Below are 6,159 nucleotides of genomic sequence, written 5' to 3'. Positions count from 1 at the left end.
CCTGTGAGAGGGGAGGGCAGGACCGTGCAGAGGCAAAGTCTCTCCCTCAGCACAGTTCTGAGAACGTTCCAGCCATGCACACAGGAAGTCCTGGGGCCAAAGCTGTCTGTCAGAGGAACCCACATCTCTCAGGACCCACCTGTCTCAGTGTCCCTGTCACGCTCGGTCACTGCCTGGGGAGCGTGGCTCTTTGCAGACTCACTGGCGGACGCCACGCGCAGCCCTGTGGTCGCTGTCAACCATGAGGGACACGTTTTCATGGCTGCCACCATGCTTTCTAGGGGGCCAGGCACTTTCTAAATGCCTCTTTCAATCCTCAGCCATTGCTGTTGGACAGCAGTATTGTCAGCCCATTTTACAGATGAAAACACGATTTCAGAAACATTAAGGTACTGCCGGACTGTCAGTGACCAAGCCAGGACTTGATCCTCTGTTGTTCCCAAGGCCTCCCTGCACTGAAAACCAGAGGCTGGGGTTAGCTTGGGGAGGATGGGGGAGAAAGGTTGGGGTGTTGTATTTGGGGGAGAAGAGGCAGACGGAGTGAGGGGAAATGGGGGTCAGAGGACTGAGTTGACACACTTACCAGCAGACGCAGGAAGCCGAGGGGTCCATGCCTCACAGCCTTTTGGGGTAAAGCCTCCAGTGGGCTCCTGATTCAACACTTACGTAAGGAGCATTCAGCATCATGAGAAACGTGGCAGGCAGAAGTGCTCCCGGGCGGGGTATGTGGTGGGAAGGAATGCAGGCTCCACCAGAGAACGTGGGTGGCCTCAGTGAGGAGTCGCCCTTTGCTTGGGCTGAATTTATTTCCCTGCATTTGGAATGAAGGATGGAAACAAACCGCCCCTCAGCTGTCCCCCGGGGGAGATGGGATGTAAACAGGGCTGCAGGGCAGGGTCAGCGCACCCTCCCAGACATCGAGGAGGAAATGGGAAACACACGCAGTAGGGAGTGAACGCTGTCAGCTTCTGTACTGAAAATACCAAATCACTTGGTAACAAAGATGGGCTCAGATGACCCATGGCCCAGGGAAGCAGAGACCTTCCCCAGGGTGGTTCTTTCCAGGTAGGGGAGGGGTCTGCAGGCTTGGGCTAGACGCTGCTTTGGTGGATCTCACTGGACACGACAAACAGGCAACCAGGGAGGTGCCAAGTACATTTTTTTCCTTTAAGAAGACAAAAACAGAATAATTGTTCTTTAAATCCTATTTCTCTTTTTTTTAATTGAAGTATGCTTGATTTACGATATGATATTAGTTTTAGGTGTACAACATAGTCATTCAATATTTTGATAGATTATACTCCATTTAAAGTGATTACAAGTTCATTGAAGCTCTATTTACACTAGCCAGGACATAGCAGCAACCTAAGTGTCCATCAACAGATGAATGGATAAAGAAGATGTGGCACATATATACAATGGAATATTACTCAGCCGTAAAAGGAAACAAAACTGAGTTATTTGTAGTGAGGTGGACGGACCTAGAGTCTGTCATACAGAGTTAAGTAGGTCAGAAAGAGAAAAATAAATACTGTATGCTAACACATATATATGGAATCTAAAAAAAAAAAAGGTTCTGAAGAACCTAGGGGCAGGACAGGAATAAAGTCACAGATGTAGAGAATGGACTTGAGGACATGGGGAGGGGGAAGGGTAAGCTGGGACGAAGTGAGAGAGTGGCATGGACACATATACACTACCAAATGTAAAATAGATAGCTAGTGGGAAGCAGCCACATAGCACAGGGAGATCAGCTCGGTGCTTTGTGACCACCTAGAGGGATGGGGTAGGCAGGGTGGGAGGGAGACGCAAGAGGGAGGAGATATAGGGATATATGTATATGTATAGCTGATTCACTTTGTTGTAAAGCAGAAACTAACACACAATTTTAAAGCAATTATACTCCAATAAAGATGTTAAGAAAAATAATAAAGTGATTACAAAATAATGGCTATATTTCCCTGTCCTGTACAATATATCATTATTGCTTATTTCTTTTATACATAGTAGTTTGTATCTTTTAATACCATACCCTTATCCTGCCCTTCCTCTCTTCCTTCTCCCCACTGGTAACTGCTAGTTTGTTCTCTGTATCTGTGAATCTGCTTATGTTTTGTCATATACATTCATTTCATTTTTTAGATTCCACATATAAGGGATAACAGAGTATTTGTCTTTCTCTGTCTGACTTATTTCACTAAGCGTAATACTAGGTCCATCCACTTTGTTGCAAATGGCAGAATTTCATTCTTCTTTATGGCTGAGTAATATTCCTTGATATATATATATATAGAGAGAGAGAGAGAGAGAGAGAGAGATACACACAACACACATATATACATATATATTCCATTGTGTATATATATATATTCATTGTTATATATATATATGTATATGTATATATGTGTGTGTGTATATATCTATATATATATATATCACATCTTTTTTTATCCATTCATCTGTTGATGGACATTTTGGTTGCTTCTATATCTTGGCTCTTATAAATAGTGCTGCCATGAACATTGGGGTTCATGCATCTTTTCTAATTAGCGTTTTCACTTTCTTTGGATATATAGTCCGCAGTGGAATTGCCAGATTGTATGGTAGTTCTACTTTTAGTTTTTTGAGGAATAAACCCCATTTCTTATACATATGAATAGATACTCAAATGAAAATTTGACTGAGAATGAGAACATATAGAGGTCTGGTGACATTCAGTGGCGGGGGCCATGGAGCTCTCCTGTGTTGCCAGGGAGAGTGTAAATGGCACAAACCTACAGAGGGCAACTGGGTGATAGTGAACAGTAGTATAAATCCACATGCCCTTTCACCCAGCCTCACATCTTCTGAGAATTTGTGTTGCGGAGACACTTTAGAGATGACATGTGTCCAAGATGGTTCACTGCAGCTTCATGGGTGATGACAGACAACCAGAAACAAATCCAGAGGCCATCAAGAAAGGATTAGTTAAAGTGTGGAACCTCAGAACAACAAACTATGCAGCTACAAAAAGGAACAAGGAAGCTCTCTGTGGTCTGATATGGACAAAGTTCCAGGACTTTTTGTTATGTGACTAAAAAACAAGGTACAGAATGTTGTGTATAGAATGTTACCTTTTGTGTGATAAAGTGTGGGGATGAAATATTGGCTTGTATAGGGATACACATATTCTAGAAGAATAGATAAGAATCTACAAAGACATAGAAGAGGGGCAGGGAGAGACGAGGGCTCCTGGGGGATGAGACACAGAAAAGGAAGATATTTTAGACTTTTATATTTTGAGTGTGAACGTATAGCATGTTAAAAATTTTTAATTAACAAACTCATCAGTCTTATATGAAAATATCCAAAATGGACAGATCCCTAGACATAGAAAGCAGGTTAGTGGTTTCCAGGGGCTGGGGGAGGGAGAAATGGATACGTCTGTTTAATGGGTACTGGGTATCCTCTTGGGGTGAAGAAAATGTTCTGGAATAAATAGAGGTGATGGTTGCACAACATTGTGCCTGTACTTAATGCCGTGGTAAATTTTATGTGATGTCTATTTTACCACAATTAAAAAAAAGAAACCTTATCTATCATAACAGCTACCTTTCCAATTTCACAGGCCTTCATTTGGAGATCATTTTTTACTTCAAGAAATATTTCCCAAGTTCCACTCATTCTAGAAAGATGGAGTGTGAATATTTGTTTCTGTTCCAGACATAAAGCTTTTTCATGAGCGCTTGAGAGACACGAGCTCACAAGAACACGTGTTTCACTAATTAATCAAAAGCTAAAATCCAGTGGGTGAAGAGCAACAGTAGGTGAGAGGGAGGTTTGGGGTGGGTTGGGGGGAAGGTTAGTTAGCAGTTTCCTGAGGTACCGGGCAAGGGATAAAGTAGGGATGTAAAGGTCTACGTGCCACTGGGGGCCCTAAATCGCCAGCTGCCGGGGCTGCTGGGTGAAGCAAAGGAAAATGTGACTTCCCCAGAGTGGAAGAGTGCCTAGGCAACCGAACACACAGACCCGCAGACAAGACATCTTTATTTTTAGGGATGCCACCATCCATGCCATCCATCTGTCAGAGCGCTGAGCAGGTCCAAGTCTGTGTCAGCATCCCTGGCTCGTCAAAGAGCTCCGTGTTCAACCGGTGGTTAATTGACTCCTTAACAGGTCACCTGGCCAGACAGATGATTATGATGAACTAAACTGACTGACAGGTTAGGAACAGAATCAGCCCATTTAAGTTGATGAGGGAGTTGGATCAGGGCTCCTAAGGCTGCATCTATATCCATGACCTACCAGAGAAACCTAATTTGTGGACACGGTTGGCAAGGGAAAGGGGGAGGTAGTTTACAGAGCAGAACTTTTCCACGTATCTTCTCATTTTTTCCTCGCAACCAACCTGTGAGGAAGGGGTTCTTTCTGTGTTATTGAATAGACAACCAACACTCTAAGAGTTTACAAGTGGCTTCCCCAAGGTTCTCCGCCTGTCAAAACTCAATTACCAGACCTTAGCTTGAAATCCTTACTTCTTTCCAAGATGCAATACCCTCTCCCACCAGGATTTGAATGGTGTGGGGCAGGGGTGTGTGTGATGCAGATTTCACAACTTGCTGCAGGATGCTAAAGATATCATATCCTCTCTGTGACTCAGTTTGCCCACTTGTAAGATGGAGACGATAATGATGCTTACTTCATAGGATAATTGTGTGTATGAGACAAAATAATGAATTTAAAGCAGCAGTCCAATGCCTGAGTCTACTAAATTAATGCTAGCTAGTGTTATTTTCAAAAATATCAGTAGTTTTAACAGCAAAAAATAAATTTGGTTGATAACGATGTTTTCTGATTAATAAATTCTGATAACTAGATTTACCATTTAGATGGCAAATGGATGATTAGGTTTCAAAAATTAAAGCACAGAGAATTCCCTGGCGGTCCAGTGTTTGGACTCTGCGCTTCCACTGCAGGGGGCACAGGTTCAATCCCTGGTTGGGGAGCTAAGTTTCCACATGCTGCGCGGTACAGCCAAAAAAATTAAAAATTAAAGCATAATAAAATTCCTTGAAGCTGGATACTCAACTAGATATTTTTCTTGGACAATCTAGCAGGTCTTGGGAATCTAGTGGCACCTCATTATGAATAGCAATTTTATTTTCATGCAGATATACAGGTATATAGAGTGATCCAGGTAAGAGAAATCGCTCACAGCGAATTTACAATTTGAAAATGCAAATGATGGAAGAAGCCAATCCCACTTCATGCTCAGAAGAAAAGACGGGCCTTGATGAAGCATGAACTCATGACTCAACCTTTTGTGTCCACTTGCTGTTTGCTGGACTCTCTTCCAAGTTCAGATTCAGCCAAAGGCTCTTTCTTTAAAAAATAAAAAAAAAAGCAGCTCAGCCCAAGGAGGCTGCTCAAGAGACATGTGAGGCTACACAGTTGTTTCCCAATCACCTAAGTGATGCCAGATTGCTTAAGGCTTGTACCGTAGTGAAGCTGAAAATATTTCTTCTTATCCTCCCAGACAGAAGGTTGCAGAGTCCGTCACTGAGCCATGGACCTAAGGCCAGCCACCCACTGCCCTCTGTTGTGGAGGTCATCATCTCTAGGGTCCTCAAAGGAATGGAGAAATTCAATCTTGAAACTTCCTAGAACAAGCAGTCTCCCCTAGCCTGACTGGTCTCAGGTTACTGTTGCTGTTTCTAGGACTCTCCAGGCCCAATTCTACCATCTGACTGCTAATTCTCTCTCCCCATCGACGTTCCCAACCTTACCTCTGCAGCCCAAAGTGTTCCCAAACTTGTACTGCCCTTGATGTCTGTATCATTCAAGGATTTAATCATATTCTGCCTTACGTCTCAATATAAAAGTTCCCTTTGTCTATGCCATGTTGCCATCAGCTAACTGAAGAAAGAATCTTTGTCCAAAGTCTTTCCAATCCACGTGGTACCTAATATGGGAATGGGTGCTCAAGAATGATTGTACAAATGAATAAAAGATAGTGTGAGAGAAATCGCTGCTCATCACTCAACCTGTGTACAAATAATGAAAAATATTGAATTGACCCCCAAAAGGTTTGACATGCATACCATAGAATAGTGCTTCTCCAACTTTAGCAGCAAGCATCGGAATCCCCTACAGGGCTTCTTTTTTTAATATTTATTTATT

General features: G+C 42.9%; 1 long non-coding RNA gene across 1 annotated transcript in view; it reads right to left on the bottom strand.

Annotated features, from left to right (window-relative positions):
- The window catches only part of LOC137224582 (uncharacterized), a 6,882-nt gene extending 6,231 nt beyond the window's left edge, over positions 1 to 651 (bottom strand). The window contains exon 1 of the long non-coding RNA XR_010943388.1: positions 584 to 651. This is a non-coding gene — a long non-coding RNA (uncharacterized lncRNA). The remainder of the gene's footprint in view (positions 1 to 583) is intronic.
- Positions 652 to 6,159: the final 5,508 nt, after the last annotated feature.

Source organism: Pseudorca crassidens, chromosome 5, assembly GCF_039906515.1.
Source record: "Pseudorca crassidens isolate mPseCra1 chromosome 5, mPseCra1.hap1, whole genome shotgun sequence".
Classification (NCBI taxonomy): domain Eukaryota; kingdom Metazoa; phylum Chordata; class Mammalia; order Artiodactyla; family Delphinidae; genus Pseudorca; species Pseudorca crassidens.
The sequence above is the reverse complement of the archived record's forward strand: the minus strand, read 5'-3'. Positions and strand labels throughout refer to the sequence as shown.